Source organism: Gymnoscopelus microlampas, assembly GCF_963454915.1.
Source record: "Gymnoscopelus microlampas genome assembly, chromosome: 3".
Classification (NCBI taxonomy): Eukaryota; Metazoa; Chordata; class Actinopteri; order Myctophiformes; family Myctophidae; genus Gymnoscopelus; species Gymnoscopelus microlampas.
Window position 1 is genome coordinate 39475350 of NC_139940.1, and position 16404 is coordinate 39491753.

Genomic DNA, 16404 nt, shown 5'->3' on the forward strand with positions numbered 1-16404 from the left:
CCACATGGCACACAACCGTGTGCTTATGAATCATAGCCTGTTAATGCTGCATGCATGGGCTTTGGTGGAAAAGATTGATTTTATTCTTTATGACTTGCCTGAGGAACAGTATCTGATAATCCACTAAGCACATCTTAATCAATGTTACCCCCGCCCCCCCCCCATGCAATACTGTGGCCTGTGAGGAACAAAATAGAACATGATGGATATAATCTTGTGTAAAACCTTTCTCCCTGAAGCAGATTAATTATTATGATCTTGTGTAAGTCATAAACACATCCTTTTAATTATTGATGCGTATAACCCGCCTGAAATGAAATTGAAATTAAATCTGTCTGATTTACAGTCACCGTTACGAGCGCCTCGGTTTTTCAGGCCCCGAACAGAGAGACCTTTATAGAGAGGCGGGAAGTTGGCAATTGTATTAAAAGGTTTCATTGGCTAAGTGGAGAGCTATCACGCGCTCAAATCAAAATTAGTTCATTTTCACTATTTGCAGGGGCTTGGCGTTTCACGTTTTTCAAGGTGAGCCTGCCTGACAGCGGGGGGCAATCGGGCTGCCACGGAGCCCGCCGCGGTGGCGGCCATGACAGCTCTCCAGAAATCAAGTGTGGCACTCTCATATGAGTGAAAATAATGGAATCCTATATGTCTTTGAGCATGTCAGCATTCCACGGCACCGCCAAATGTAAAGTGACACCCGGTAGAAGCTGAGGTTGGAGAACGCCGGTAGCTGAAATGGGGGAATGTGGGGTGGGGGGCTGCCATTAAGGGCCCTAGCGCCTTGTGGCTGACCCGGGGAACGGGCTCACATCAAAACGCCTGCCATGGTGCCCATATCTCCCACCACCACCACCCCAGAACACCCCCCCCCACCTCCCCCCTGTCTCCTCTGGAGTTGCACAGCAAAATCCTCAGTGTTGATGTAACTCAGAGTCGACAAATGGGTCCATTTGGTTCTATTTGTCAACTCTCAAGAGTTAGAATGGATAAATTAACCCATTAAGACCGGGAACGCACCGCTGTGTCATTTTAAGATTTCTTTGGCTATTCAAAAATAGCAGATCTACATAGCGTGGCTATGAGCTTGTAGATCTGCATTTTTTTTGAAAAATCGTGGAAAATGTGTGCAAATCTTTGAATAAATGTTTTAAAGCAAACTTTTTTTACTTCGATCTGTGCTTCTGGGGGTCCCTGGAACAACATATTTATATATGGGGGTCCGCGGCCAAATGTTGGGGGCCCTTGACATGGAAAAGTTTGAGAACCACTGATTATAGCAACATACGTTTTTTTCAAAAAAAAAGACATTAGTAGAGTCCCCAGAAACAAAGATTTGAGTTACAAATGTTCACTTTAAAAAATAAATAGACGAGCTTGTAGGTCGGCTATTTTCGGTGTAGAGGGAAAGAAAAGGAGCGGGCCAAGGGTGTACCCCAGTCAATGAAGTATATAGGGCTTAACTCATTGACATTGGCCCGAGGCTCACGGTGCCATTGACAAATTGATGAGTGTGTGGGGTTTTCAATGGTTTTCCGCTAGAGGGCGCTGTTCGCCAACCTGTGAGTGATCCTATGACTCTAGAGAACAGTAGACCCGGAAATAATGTGATCACAACAAACCCTGTCCCGTCCGATCGAATTTTAAAGGATTTAGAAAAATGTAATTTTCTCTACTTTCTGTTGCTTTTTGGGGGAAAACATTGTGATTCTGTAATGGCCATAGACTTTAGAGACTACCAGTTATTTTAGATTTGACATGCTGTGCATCCATGTAATAAGCTAGACATGGATGCTAAATCATCAAACAGAGATTAAATATGTAAAATAATGACTTTCACCAATAACTGTGTGATCCTCAGAATACATACACCACACTACAGGACTGAGTCTTTTCTTACAGAAAAGGAGTCTGATTCTAAGTCATGCGTCCCTGTGACTCTAACAGTTTTATTAAAGATTTAGATGCTCCACTTATGCAAGTCTGTTGACTGATATTTTGATCGGCTTTTGGGGCTGATTTCACCTCTCACCTCTGGTTCAATTCTTAATATGCAAACTGTATTCCTTTGGAGTATAAGGAGCTTATGAGATTAAGATCACAGCTGTCTGAGACGTTACTCTTACAGTACTACAGTATATGATGGGACAAATTGTGCTTTGTAGTTTTGCAATTTGTTCATAGAATATTTTTGAAACATTTTGTTGTTCTTGTTGTCGTCGGACGTAAACATTGCATGTCCAAAACGGTTACTTTTACTTTTGAAAAAAAAAAACTGTTTTCAGTAGATCCAATGTGGTTATTAGTTGGTCACAAGCTCTTGTAAATACTTTTTCATTGGTTTAATATTTATATAACCCACAGACATGGCATTTTCAACATGGCATTTTGAGCATGTCATTATAGGCAAATCGTTAAAAAAAAATATATAATTCAAAAATAGCAGATCTACAAGCTCACAACGTGTCGCATCGCCATGCATTGTGAGCTTGTAGATTGACTATTTCTGCTACTTTTATACACTGACACTGTGTCGTTTGTGTCATACGACAAACTATAAAAAAGATGTAATATGGAGATGCAAGGTTTCTGCCTGACACAAATCACGATATATACACACAATAAGTGTGATAAGTATTATGGAAGACGGGGGGGAGAGAAACGCCCTTTGCTCTGTAATCTGTTGAAAATGGCCAAAGCATTTGAGGCGCTGAAGTGTTTACATCAATCAAGGCTGATTTTGTCAGGTTATTCCCGCAGTAATCAGGCAAAATCAATGCCTTTTGTATTCCTCCTGCTGTGGCTATAAGCTATAACCTATAGCGGTTTGTAGTGGAGGGCTTGAGTGAGTCAGTGAGTTTACCTGGGGAACAGTGATCTTCAGGGCTGATGTAAGAGCCCTGAGCGGCTGGACAGAGGAACAGGAGGCAATTTTCTCTGAGGTAAGTAGAGTCGGCGCTTGATTTAATAAATCGCTATGAGATGCTCCCACCCAACATCCTGACAGTCAGTAAAGGAGGAGGTTGGCCGGGCCGGTGTGTGTGTGTGTGTGTGTGTGATCGGTGGGATGTCTTAATTCCTTGACATAAACATACACACAGATTAATGAAGCCTGAGGAGATTGTGAGGAGGAGAGGAGAGGAGAGGAAAGATTGCTTATCGATCCATATCAAAATTTTCATGCTAATCCCGCCGGCCGGCCGGCGGAGGGAGGGAGAGAGACAGAGTGTCTGGGTATCAGAGTTAATAATCTGATTTCTAGGCTGTCCGGGACAATTCCAGCCAGCGTTGAGGGCCTAATCACGGTCCCGTCTAAGACCCATCGGAGAGCAGCTGCCCTGGCCCTGGATCGCTATACACGTCCCCCCCCTTCCCCCCCACCACCCCACCCCTGGCCCCTGCCACTGGCCCCCGGACAGTGATTGAGGATATGATAGAAACATGTTGACAAATTAAATTTTTTAAATTTCAGAGGAGATTTGCGGCGGCGGGTGGCAGCGGCGGGGGGGGGGGCTGCAGGGTGACGGCGCTGGGCTTGCTAAGTGGTGGGAGAGAGTGTGCTGCCGGTGACCTTCGGGTTTTTTTTTTGGTTGTGTGTGTGCGTGTGCTTATGGAATTCCTCCATAAGGTACGCTTTGCAGGATCAATTCCCACCCCGGTTATTTGACCCCAGAGTAGTTGCCAGTGACAAATGATAGCCTCGCTCAAGTCAGTAGGTGGGTGGGATTATGACTGTATAATATGTAATTCATACCCCTAAAGCCAGATTTGATGTCGACAACCCAGATTTATCCTCAAAATGGACATGTAATGGACAGAGTATTGTTATACTCTGCAGGCTTAAAATATAACACTCTGGATTTTTTTTGCTGTGTAAGCACAGAGACATTTTCATTCTCATTGTATGATGGGTTTACTTTTTTACCGTATTTCTCCTTCTCTGTTTACTGTATAGCTCTCTGAATAATCTATGTCACAGCTGTGGCTGCAAATAGTTCATTCTAATGCAGCGGTGTGCAGAGGCACACTGGTGTGCCTTGGGATACTGTGACAAACCACACATTATTATTGCAATATATACTATACAAAACTATACTAACTTAACAAAACTAACTATACAAAAAGTTATGAATCATTTTTATTTTATTACTATATCAGTACACTCATTCCCCAATACAGAGGCATATTCTATACCCCAAAAATATATATATTTTAAACACTTTCAAACTGGTGTCCCTATTATGTCATTATAGTAGGCAATTTTTTTTTTTGAATGCAACACATTTTCACCAAAAGTTAAAATCACCAATCTGCAAGCTCACAATTAACGCATCACATTGTGCCTTGGACACAAATAGACTGAGAACCACTGTGTCTAATCTGTGTCACAGCTGTAACTGCAAATAGTTCACTCTAACGTTGTCTAAACCCCGTGAATTAGTGTTTGAAAACATGCTGATACCATTCCCTCCCCCCCCCCCCCCCACTAGAGGAAGTGAGTGGAGTGCCGGTGGTGGGCGAGCTGAAGAGACCAGCTTGACGGCGACGTGCCTTAGTTAGGGTTAATATCCTCGCCTCCCATTTTTCTCTATTAAGTCTTAATCACAGACCTCGCTGAGTGTCACTTGACATTTGCATGTTGTGGCGCTGTGGAGCTGTGCGACATGATGTGAGGCGCGGTCATATACTATAGCTTTATACAACGGCAGCTCTCATCTCCATCAGCAGCCTGCTATAGGCTTAAAGCACTACTGTCCTCTAGATGAGGTTATTTCCTACACATGGAGATGTGCGGATTTATTTTATATTTCTAGGTGTGTGTAATAGTCTCAGTACAGCAATGTTAATCTATAAGCCTGCCTTTGGAACAAATACAAAATAATACATAATATAACATGCATACTGTACTTACCTTTAAGGCATTGGTTCTCAACGTGTGGTCCGGGGAACCCCCAGAGGGTCTTTTGGGGGGGTACCAGGGGGTCCCCAGCTAAATTTGTTAATATACCGTCACAATCATTTTAACCACTTTAACCATGTTTGATACTTTGGCTATTAAAAAAAAAGCAGATCTACAAGCTCATAGTGCGGCACTTGGTGCCGCGCTATGAGCTTGTAGATCTGCTATTTTTAGCGGTGCCAACCGCTCTACATTTGACTTTGACTCCAAGTCCGTCCGTCCGTCCGTCGTCCGTATGAGCCTGGGATGGGCACGGTAAAGAAGAAACACATACAAACACACGCGCACACACAGACACACACGCGGACGTGGCCACTGCCTATGTCATCTCTCCTCTCATTGCCCACACGTACCACTGGCTATCAAAGAGGGGTTCAGGGACCCCCAACGTATGTTATGTCCGAGCACGGGATGAGCACGGGATTTTAAACAGCTATAACTCCAGTTCGCAGCATGCCACAAAGTCCACATTTGGTATGTGGACTTAGACCACCAATAGGGACGGGCATGAATTGCTGCCGTTCTCAAAGAGGGCTCCAGGGACCCCCAGCGTCTGTTATGTCCCTCCGCCCGTATGAGCACGGGATGAGCACGGGATTTCAAACAGCTACAACTCCACTTTGCAGCATGCCACCAAGTCCAACTTTGCAATGTGGACTTAGACCACCAATAGGGACGAGCATGAATTGCTGAAGTTCTCAATGAGGGGTCCAGGGACCCCCTGCCCCCGTATGAGCACGGGATGAGCACGGGATTTTAAACAGCTATAACTCCAGATTGCAGCATGCCACCAAGTCCACATTTGCTATGTGGACTTAGACCAGCAATAGGCACGCGCATGCATTGATGAAGTTATCAAAGAGGGGTCCAGGGACCCCCAGCGCCCGTATGAGCACGGGATGAGCACGGGATTTCAAACAGCTATAACTCCAGCTTGCAGCATGCCACCAAGTCCACATTTGGTATGTGGACTTAGACCACCAATAGGGACCAGCATGCAGTGCTGAAGCCCCGCCCCCTCTGTATTCCCATTGGCTGGCCTTCAAACAGCCATACCTCAAGTTTGCAGCATGCTATGGAGTACAAATTTCGTACATGGACTAAAACCAGCAATAGGGACGAACTGTACTTACTTAAGCCCCGCCCCCTCTGTCTGCCCATTGGCTGGGCTTTAAACAGCCATCATTCCAGTTTGCAGCATGCTACCAAGTACAAATTTGGTAAGTGGACTCAGACCACCAATAGGGACGAACTGAAATGAGTTAAGGCCCGCCCCAAAGGCACCGCTTCCTTCACACAGGGTGTGATTTTGAGAAATCTCTGGCACTAAATATTTTTGAGATGGGGGGGGGGGGTCTGCAGCCAAATACGTGTCATTTTGGGGGGTCCCTGACATGGAAAAAGTTTGAGAACCACCGCATTAAGGCTCAGACCCAAGTTTGAGTCCGACCCGAGGCCGTTGGTATTGTCATATGTGAGCCTTCGTGACGCATTGTGAGCTTGTAGATCAGCCGTTTTAGGCGTGTGACACCAGTGTATACAATCAAGTGTAAATCTGGCTTCTACTGTGTTCATTTACTCACAAGTACTCTCAATTGTGTTGCGTTTTCAACATCATTGGACGTGTTGACAAGGGGGTTATAGGACATTATCGATGTCATCGTCATGTGTTTCATAGAAGAAAAGAAATACTGTGGCCAGCTGCCAGTGATGGGGGGACAAATGAAAAGTGAAGTGAGAAAAGAGAGAGAGAGATGACAAGGACAGGTGAAAGGAACCAGTCGACACTGCTTTAACCCATTAAGACCGGGAACGCTTCTGTTTGTCATTTTTAGATTACTTTGGGCTATTCAAAAATAGCAGATATACAAGCTCGTAGCACGGCACCGAGTGCCGCACTATGAGCTTGTATATCTGCTATTTTTGAAAAATGTTGAAAATTTGTGAAAATCTTTGAATATATATATTTTTAAAGCGAACATTTGTAACTCAAATCGTTGCTTCTGGGGTATTCTACAAATGTCTTCTAAATCCTAACAGGTTCTTCAACTTTTTCATGTCAAGGACCACCCAAAATGATATGTATTTGGCCGCGGACCCCCATCTGAAAATATTTTGTTCCAGGGACCCCCAGAAGCAAAGATTAAAAGATTTGCACACATTTTCACGATTTCTTTAAATAAAAAATAGCAGATATACAAGCTCATAGTGCGGCACTCGATGCCGCGCTATGAGCTTGTATATCTGCTATTTTTTAAATAGCCCAAAGAAATCTTAAAATGACACGGATGCGTTCCCGGTCTTAAAGGGTTAACTTCTCTCAATAATCAATCTCCTCATCTTGATGTTTACAAAAAAGAGTCGATAAGTGGAGAGAGAGCATCGTGATTGGCTTTGATTTCTACCTCTGGTCCAAATCACACATTATTCTCTCTCTCCTCTCTCTCTTTCAATATGACATTGATAGTAACGGATGACGTGGTAAGGTCTATACACACATTGACAGGACTCTCCTACACGGTTCTTCGCAGACATCAAACACTTGTGACTTGTTAACAATCAGGTTAGCTGCAAGTAGAAATAGAATACCCTTAAAACTCCCTTCTTTGGTTGACTTGTTAGTTAAGCACGCCAAACATACAGCATTCTTTAAAATTGTTTTTCTCTGCGGAAAAAAATGTTTTCAAGTGAAAATCGCGATGCATTGTGTCACTTATTTTCAGCGAACAACATCGTTTTTCAAGTAGACTTCACATTTTCTCTTCACTTTGCATGTTCTCCCCGTGTCCCCTAGGGTACCCTCACAAAAAATCATGCAGTAATCCTGGTCTCTATAATACCTCCCCCTGGTCAGCCGGGGCGCCTGATGGAAGGGAAAGGAACTGGTTGGAATAACGTGTTCCTTCCACACACTACGTCCTACCGGGAAACTCCCCCCTGTCAGGTGATAAGAAGCGGCTTGCTCACTCCTCATGCATTGAAGGAGGCACGAGCTCAGTTCTGGGCTCTCCCCAGGCTGGCAGAGGGAGAGTAGCGTCCAGGATTACAGCTTAGGCAATTGGCACTGGGTGAATAAAGGGGTTATAAAAATCGCAGGATGAAAATGTAAGTAAAAAAGAAAAGAAAAAGACAACTATTAGACTTCACACGATCAATGTTCAGTTTGACAAAGAAGCCGCTGAGGCCCCTTTTGAATGTTTGTTTTTGTGTTTATCTTCATATATGCATGTGTTCAATTACAGTTGTGTACACACATGCGCTTGTGCATGTGTATCTGTGACTGAACCGGCAATGCGTGTCTGTGCCGTCTGTGTGTGTGTGCGTGCGTGTGCGTGCACGTGTGTGTGTGTGTGCGTGCGTGCATGTGTGTGTGTGTGTGTGTGTGTGAGTGCCTGCAGTGTGAAAAGCCCCCCCGCATGTCGCAGAGTAGCTGGCACGGCCAGTGACACCAATAATTCGACAGTAATGTTGCCAATAAACAAAACAAACCACAGCCTCCACCGTTCATAATCTGTATCTGTGTTTGTGAGGACATAATGATCTGTTATAGCATGGCCCAGTTCTCCATTGTTGCCGCGGCCCTTGTCATACAGGCTCAGGGGAAGACTTATCCATATGAGAGGCTTAGAAGAAGCCCTGTTCAGATCCGCCAGGATTAGGCCCAGGCTAATACACTGGGTCAACAGCATGGTTCTTCTAATGAGACAGGTGTACAGTACTTACCGCGGCCTCTCCACGTACCGGAGGCTCAAACAAAAGCTGATATCATCCCCTCTCGGCTTAGCCCGCCTCATATGATATCCCCCCCCCTGTAGTAAACGCAGTGGCTGTATCAGCCTTAATACAGCCATCCAAGCAAGCTCATGCAGGGGCTGATCTGTGCGTTTTTTTGGACAGCACCACACACACACACATGCTGGGGGGATGCGATGGAACCGTTTTTAAAATAAACGATTTTGCGGGGGATTTAAAATGTTTTTGTTTCGTTTGTTTTGTTGACGCCATCAAAGAAACGTATATACTGGCAAAACAGAAACGGTGAAAATGGCACGTGAGTTAGACCACTGGTTCTCAATGTGTGTGTGTGTGTGTGTGTGGGGGGAGGGGACCAAAAAGGCCTTTCTGGGTCTGTAACTGAGGGTTCATTTGGTTCTATTTGTAGATTTGGAGTTAAATTAACACTGAGGATTTTACAGCATACAGTAGATTGGGGTCCCAGAGATAAACATCTTATCAAAAGAGGTTTCATGGCCCAGACGGCTGGCGTAGCAGGTCCGGGGCACCCAGCTCGTCGCGGGTTCGAATCCCGATCCCCGACGACCTTTTTGCTGCGTGTCACTCCCCATCTCTCTCTCTCCCCAGTTCCTGTCAGTGTACTACTGTATACTATCAAATAAAGGCAGAAAAAGAGGTTTCGTGGCCTAATGCATATCAAATGGGGGGTCCTTGAGATGAAAAGGGTTGAGGATCACTGAGCTAGACATGCTGGGGGGGCTAACACAGCGGAGATGGGAAGGTCACCATGTCTTCAACATAGCGTTTGTAGGGGTATTCACCACAAAGCCTGGCCGCTTGACTCTCTCCTCACACTTTACATGTGTTGTTGCATCTATAGCACCGTCTCCCTGTGTATAGAAAGGCCCCCACCCCCCCCCATTCACTTTAGCCCCCCCCAACCCCAGCACCCCCGCCCCCTTGTTTTTTTCCTGCTTGTCAAAACATTTGTGGGAATCCCATTTTCCTTTAATAAAGTATAGTTGTGTCCCACAGATGTATGCTTGGATAAGATGTCATACTCTGTCTTTGTTCAGAACGGCTCCCCCGCTGATGTTCTTAGGCAGTGAGAAAATTGCCTTATTGAAACACGTTGCTTGGAGTGACTACAATGGCACGCTCAGGGCCGGCATTATGCACGTGACATATTCAGGACCTTGGAGTAGAAAAACTATGAATATAAAGTAATCACTGAAGGTACACCTTACATGCTTCCACAGCCATGATAGCTTGGCTTTTTTCTTTCTCCCCCAACCTTTGTCAAATATGATGATTTCATGATTTTTGATCTTGTATAGTGGCTGGTATTGCAGTCCGAGTTAAGGGTCCTTCACGGTGGGATTGTGTCTCTTTCTCTGCTATAGGCTTGATATCCGCCTCCCTCGCCCCCTCTGTTGTCAAAATTGGATTTGTAAATAATGTAAATGAGAGTAATTTCTCAGTGTGTTAAAAAACACACAGCCTGATAAATCAATATATTCCTAATTATCAGTATAAGCACCAAGCTTCAACATTGAACTCATCTTGTGCATGGGGCTGGAATAATGGTACGACATCCCAGTCTCTACAAACAACACTTTGAGTTTAATGGGCTGGGCTGCGTGTGCACGTTGGTCCGTGCGCGCTTTGTGTGCTTGTTGTGTGTGTGTGTGTGTGTGTGTGTGTTCAGAGAGAGAGAGAGAGAGCGAGAGAGAGAGCGTTCTTGGGAGACATATTGGCATTGTAAACCTAAATGTTAAGCTACCCCAAGAGTGCACTTCCTCGGCGAAGTTAAGAGCCGGGGTACACATGTTTATTACAATTTCAAACAAAATGCAAATAGCCATTAAACAAATGAGGTTTAGGCAAATTAGCCAGGAATTTAATATTCGAGCCGAGCCTATGATGATATACAGGGGCCAGCCTGTTACGAGACAGTGGTCTGAAGTATCAGTCGTCTGCCAGGGCTTTCATCCCCGCTCTGCTCTCTTGAGAATATTTGTAATTAGCATCATTTGCCTAATACTTCAGGTTAATTAGAATATTTAATTGAATAGCTCTAATCTTCGGAGATGACTATATTATAATCAAATTAGCTCCACCACTATAGGCCCGGCTATTGAACGTGGCAGACTGCCTGGCTCCGCCTGGCCTCGGCATCCGCTCTCTCCCTCTCTCTCCGTAGAGCGTTTTCACATACTTAATGGTCCATTTGAACTATGCTATCAACATTTGATTATTCCTAAACAACAAAGGCAGCACAACAACCAGTAAGGCATAAAAAAAAAAAACACAAGCAAAGAGATGATAAAGGAAAGTGCTATGGCTCCCATATGGCAGGTTTGGAGGGGAGCGCTCCCCCTGTGCAGCGGCGACGTTCGAAGACGGGGCCTGCTGCATAGCGAGACCATCATCAGGGGAAACGGGAGTTGAACTCCCATTCTTTTTGCTTTCCTCCATCCGCCCCCCGTCCCCCTCTTTCTCTCTCTCTCCCCGCCTTGCCAAGTGTTTGCCGAGATAAGCAGATGAGGGGACATATGCTAGAGAGGCTCTTGGAGAACTATTGAGAGCGTTTTAGGAGTCTAACCAGATGAAAAGGATTCTGCCATCAAGTGAAGTAGGCTGTAACCTCCATAGCATTATGGGATAGCGTGGCATATGTTCCTTCTCTCCTCTCCTCTGGCCTCCTGTTGGGCTTTTTTACCGGGCATCCATCGACCGGCCGTCACGCACAGGGCAAATCGTTGCACCTTTTGCAAGGTGCGTCAGGGTTTCTTTTTCCGCTTTGTGGAAACGTGTGAAAATTACTGTATGGAAAAAGTACTCACATGTTTTACTTAGGTAAAAGTATCAATGCTGCAATGTAGAAGCACTCTGTTACAAGTAAAAGTCTGGAATTGAAAATGTACTTGAGTAAAAGTACAAAAGTATTGGTATAAACATGTACTTAAAGTACCAAAAGTAAAAGTACTCAAATGTTTGAAAATAGCAGGTCGCGATGTGACACGTTTTGAGCTTGTAGATCGGCTATTTTCAAATAGCCTATGTGTGTGTAAAATAGGGCTGAAGTGGTTAATGCATGTTTTATAATGTAATGATTTGTATCTGCAAAGTAACTAAGTAAAGTTTTTAAGTAATTGTACAATATTTGCCTCTGAGATGTAGTGGAGTAGAAGTAAAAGCATAGACAATTGGAAATACTGGTAAAGTAAAAGTACCTCAAAATCGTACTTACACATACAGCACTTGAGTACATGTACTTAAGTTACTTTACACCACTGCTGTGCATGAGCATAATCTAAACACACAAGACACATTAATACACAGACATGTGCTATGATGATGAGTGTTATGCTTTCAGTTCATTAACGTTATGCTACAGCGTCTGAAATTGAATGAAATCAGTCTTCCAGGGTTTATTGAACTCAAACAATCTGTCATGTTCATAGTACACAACGATCCCATCCTCTCCCAGGGAGATAAACAAACCAATAAAGCAAGAGGAGGGGGAGAAAAAAGCTAAATATTACAGTGCATTCAATTGCAACAAACAGATGGCAGCTAAATTAAAAGAAATTACATATACATTATCTTCGCTTTATGGCTTCGCTCTAATTGAGGTGATTATAATTCCTACCTTTCTGCACTATAATGAAGTGAATTAACCCAATAAGACCGGGAACGCATCTGTGTATTTTGGTTTTGATTTGAACAAAAAAATGCATTATTTTACACTTTGGGCTATTCAAAAATAGCAGATATACAAGCTCTTGTAGATCTGCTATTTTTTATCTTTTTAATTTTGATCCCACGATTTTTGTAACCCATTCTTTTTTTTCACCCATGGTGCCAATTATCTAAGTAATCCTGGGCGCTACACTCCCTCTGCCAGCCTAGGGAGAGCCGAGCTGATGCCTCTTTCAATGCATGAGAGCTAGCAAGCCGCTTCTTATCACCTGACAGGGGGGAGATCTGCTATTTTTGAAACATTTTGAAAATGTGTGCAAATCTTTGAATACATATATTCTTTTAAAGCGAACATTTTTACTCAAATCTTTGCTACTGGGGGGTCCCTGGAACAAAATATTTTGAGATGGGGGTCCGTGGCCAGATACATTTAATTTTGGGTGGTCCTTGACATGAAAAGGTTGGAGCACCACTGATGAAGCAACATTACGTTTTTCAGAAAACTGTTTTTGTAGAAGCAGCCTCAGGTCTTAATGGGTTAATCCATTTAGGCGGGAACGTGTAGAAATTGTACTTGCCAGTGTTTTGTGTCGAGCGTCTAAAAGTGATCATTTTTGACAGTGCCGTATGTTTAGTTGACAGTATTTCTTCTTGGTTGAGTTTTATTACGTAATTTTATTTGTCCCTGCGCTGATTTCTTTATATATCTGCAAATGAACCCTTGTTGCAAATAGGTAGCCATATGCCACATAGCATAGAGAGCAGAGAGTTAGGAATATTCCTTAGGCTTTCCCGCTAATTTGTTTTCTCTGTTTCATTGCAGCCGATTGTGCATCGTGGGTATATTAAAATGATAATGAATAAATGTGTCATTAATTCAAGCACGTGCCCATCAGGAGGAATAAAATTATGCCCTTGCCCTATTGAGTCCCCCCCCCCCCCCCCCCCCCCCCCCCGCACTGGCGGTATAGAGTCAGGGAAATTGGGAATCTAGTAACAAAGCTTTGTCATCAACTTTTAAATCTAAAGTAAGAAAAATGTTCTTACTTTTTCCACCACTGGATCTGAACACGGGCAAGATCATTTAATGATCTTGCTCGTGTTCAGATCCAGTGGTGGAAAAAGTACTCAAATGTTTTACGTACTAAGTACTTTTTTTTACGTACTTTTAAGTACTAAAGCGTTTGAAAATAGCTGATCTACAAGCTCACAACGCGTCGCGTTGTGAGCTTGTAGATTGGCTATTTTCAAATAGCCTAGGCATGAAGTAGGGCTAAAGTGGTTAATGTATGTTTTATAATGTAATAATTTATATCTGCAAAGTAACTAGTAACTTAAAGGAGAATTCCAGATCTGCCCCTGTCGTCCATTCTGCAGACCCCTTGCAGCGGCATAATGGGAGAGTGTGTATGACTGAAAATCGCCTATTTTAACAAATGCAAAGTCTGTTTTTTTTTCTCCTAGTACTCATTGTGGAGTCTCATGATACTCAAACAGGCGCTGAATGTCCGTCACGAGCTAACGCTAATGCAGAACGAGATGACGCTGGTTGCCTGGTTCTCTCCTAGACTCCACGTTCTGGGAGAGAAACAAGCAACCAGCGTCATGACTTTCTGCACGAACGGTACATTCAGCGCAACATTGGGAATTCTCCTTTAAGTTTTCAAATAATTGTAGTGGAGTAAAAATACAATATTTGCCTCTGAGATGTAGTATAGTAGAAATAAACGTACTGAAAATCGGATATACTCGAGTAAAGTACAAATACCTCAAAATTGTACTTAAGTACAGTACTTGAGTAAATGTACTTAGTTACTTTACACCGCTGTTCAGATCAGATGCTGACTTCCTGTTTCCACCGTTCTTCTCTGCTCCGCTGACATCACCGACACAGAGCCAATGGGAGGACGTTGCGTTGAAGTTCATCGTTGCCCCTAATTGTTGAATAATGGAATAATGAGTAATTGTACTGTATGCAGCAATCTGTGGCTGCCAACATCTCCAGTGTGTAGTATAGTGACACTCCCTGTGGTGTCAGAGCACAGCAAGATAATCTGACGATGTTCTGCATGTTCCGGAGGCCTCATATTACAGTTTGTCAGCCAAAAAAGGTTGTCTAAGTACCATTCAAGCATTTCTATCCAGTGTTGTCATTTCAAAGCATTTCATTCAAAAATAGCAGATCTACATGCTTGTAGCGCAGCACCGAGTGCCGTGCTACAAGCTTGTAGATCTGCTATTTTTCAAGCATTTTGAAAATGTGTGCAAATCTTTGAATATATATATATATCTTCTTTTAAAGCGAACATTTTTAACTCAAATCTTTGCTACTGGGGGTCCCTGGAACAAAATATTTTGAGATGGGGGTCTGGGGCCAATTACATATCATTTTGGGGGTCCTTGACATGAAAAAAGACCCCCCTTTTCCATCATTCTCTCCATCACAGTGTAACGTTTTTTTTGTTTTTTTTATGGCAAAAGACATTTTGTTGAGAATAACATAAGCAACCAATTTCAACCTATTTTGTGCAATATTATTATAGGCAACCCAAACCCCCCAGCCCCCCCCCCCCCCCCAAAGAGCAATAATAGCAGATCTACAAGCTCATGACGTGTCCCATTGGCTATTTTTGCTGTTAAACACCATCATACGATGAAGTACGATATGCGCTTAAGTGGCCGATTTAACACTCAGAGTGTAAAACTTTACCCGCAAGGGTTATTACAGTGTACTCTAGGATTTCACTGCAGAGACCGACAAATGTTCACAACATTTTATTCCACCATTTAGAAGGGAAAGAATGAACACATTCAGGCGACATCTGCCCAGGGTAACTTCCTCAACTATAGAGATAATTAGAAGGCTGAACATGTTTGTCCAAGCCTTTCAGGATTATGATCATTCCCACAAAAATCCCATGTTCTCATAAACATTTTAATTTTAGAATATATTTGGGTGATTAAAGATGATTAAAGTCAAGCCAGTTATATGAAATACTTCATTATCTCCAACAAGTAACAGTTTTATTTGGGAAGTGTGGTACGGCTAGGAATGATTGGGAGATTTGAAGTATGTGTGTCTTGATGCCATGTGTTTTGATATGAAAAGACGGAAACACTATCATGTGGTGCGGCAATTGGTTCGGCGTACTACTAAATTGTTTATTCAATTACGTTTGAAAATAGCAAACATACAGCGGTTAGCCATGGTAGAATAGGTAAAATGTGTTCGTGTGGACAAATATTTTTCCAAACATTGTAAAAAAAAAAAGAAGTGTCACTTTGAACTACTTCAAAGTTTGAAGTAGTGTTGATTTTGACAGCAAATGTTTATTACATTTTTCATAGTCAGTCTTTTGAATCAAATTCCTTTTAGTTTTTGTCACATTTTAGTCATCTGAAATGTTTTACTTTTAGTCTAGTTTTAGTTGACTAAATATCATACGATTATGTCGACTAAATCTACAGTTGATTTAGTCGACTAAAATGTATTTTGGCAGTGCCTTGATGGTATCGTATTGGCTGATTTTACACTTGGTTGCATGCCGGAAATAGCCGATCTACAAGCTCACAACTGCGACGCATTGTGAGCTTGTAGATCTGCTTGTAGATCTGCTGCTCAGAGTGCAACACCCAATCATAAAATGACTTGTCTTTTAGTTCTACTGGATCTCCACTCGTCCCTCCCTTATATTTTAGTCGTTTTTATTTGTTGACGAATTCATTGTCAATATATTTAGTCTTTGTTTTAGTCATCATAGCTTAGTTTTTATCTAGTTTTCGTCAGTGCAAAAAAGGTAATCGACGAACATTTTTCGTCGACGAAATCAACACTGCTTTGAAGCACAACTGGCTGGTAGACCTTTTTTTTTTTTTTAGAGTGATGCCCAGAGAGCAGTCTTCCAAATAAATCCTTTGCCACAAGGTGGACATGGAGCAGCAGCATGCATAAACAAATCATGCTGACCCTGTGAGATCACTCTGTGCTCCTGGAGCTCTTCAGG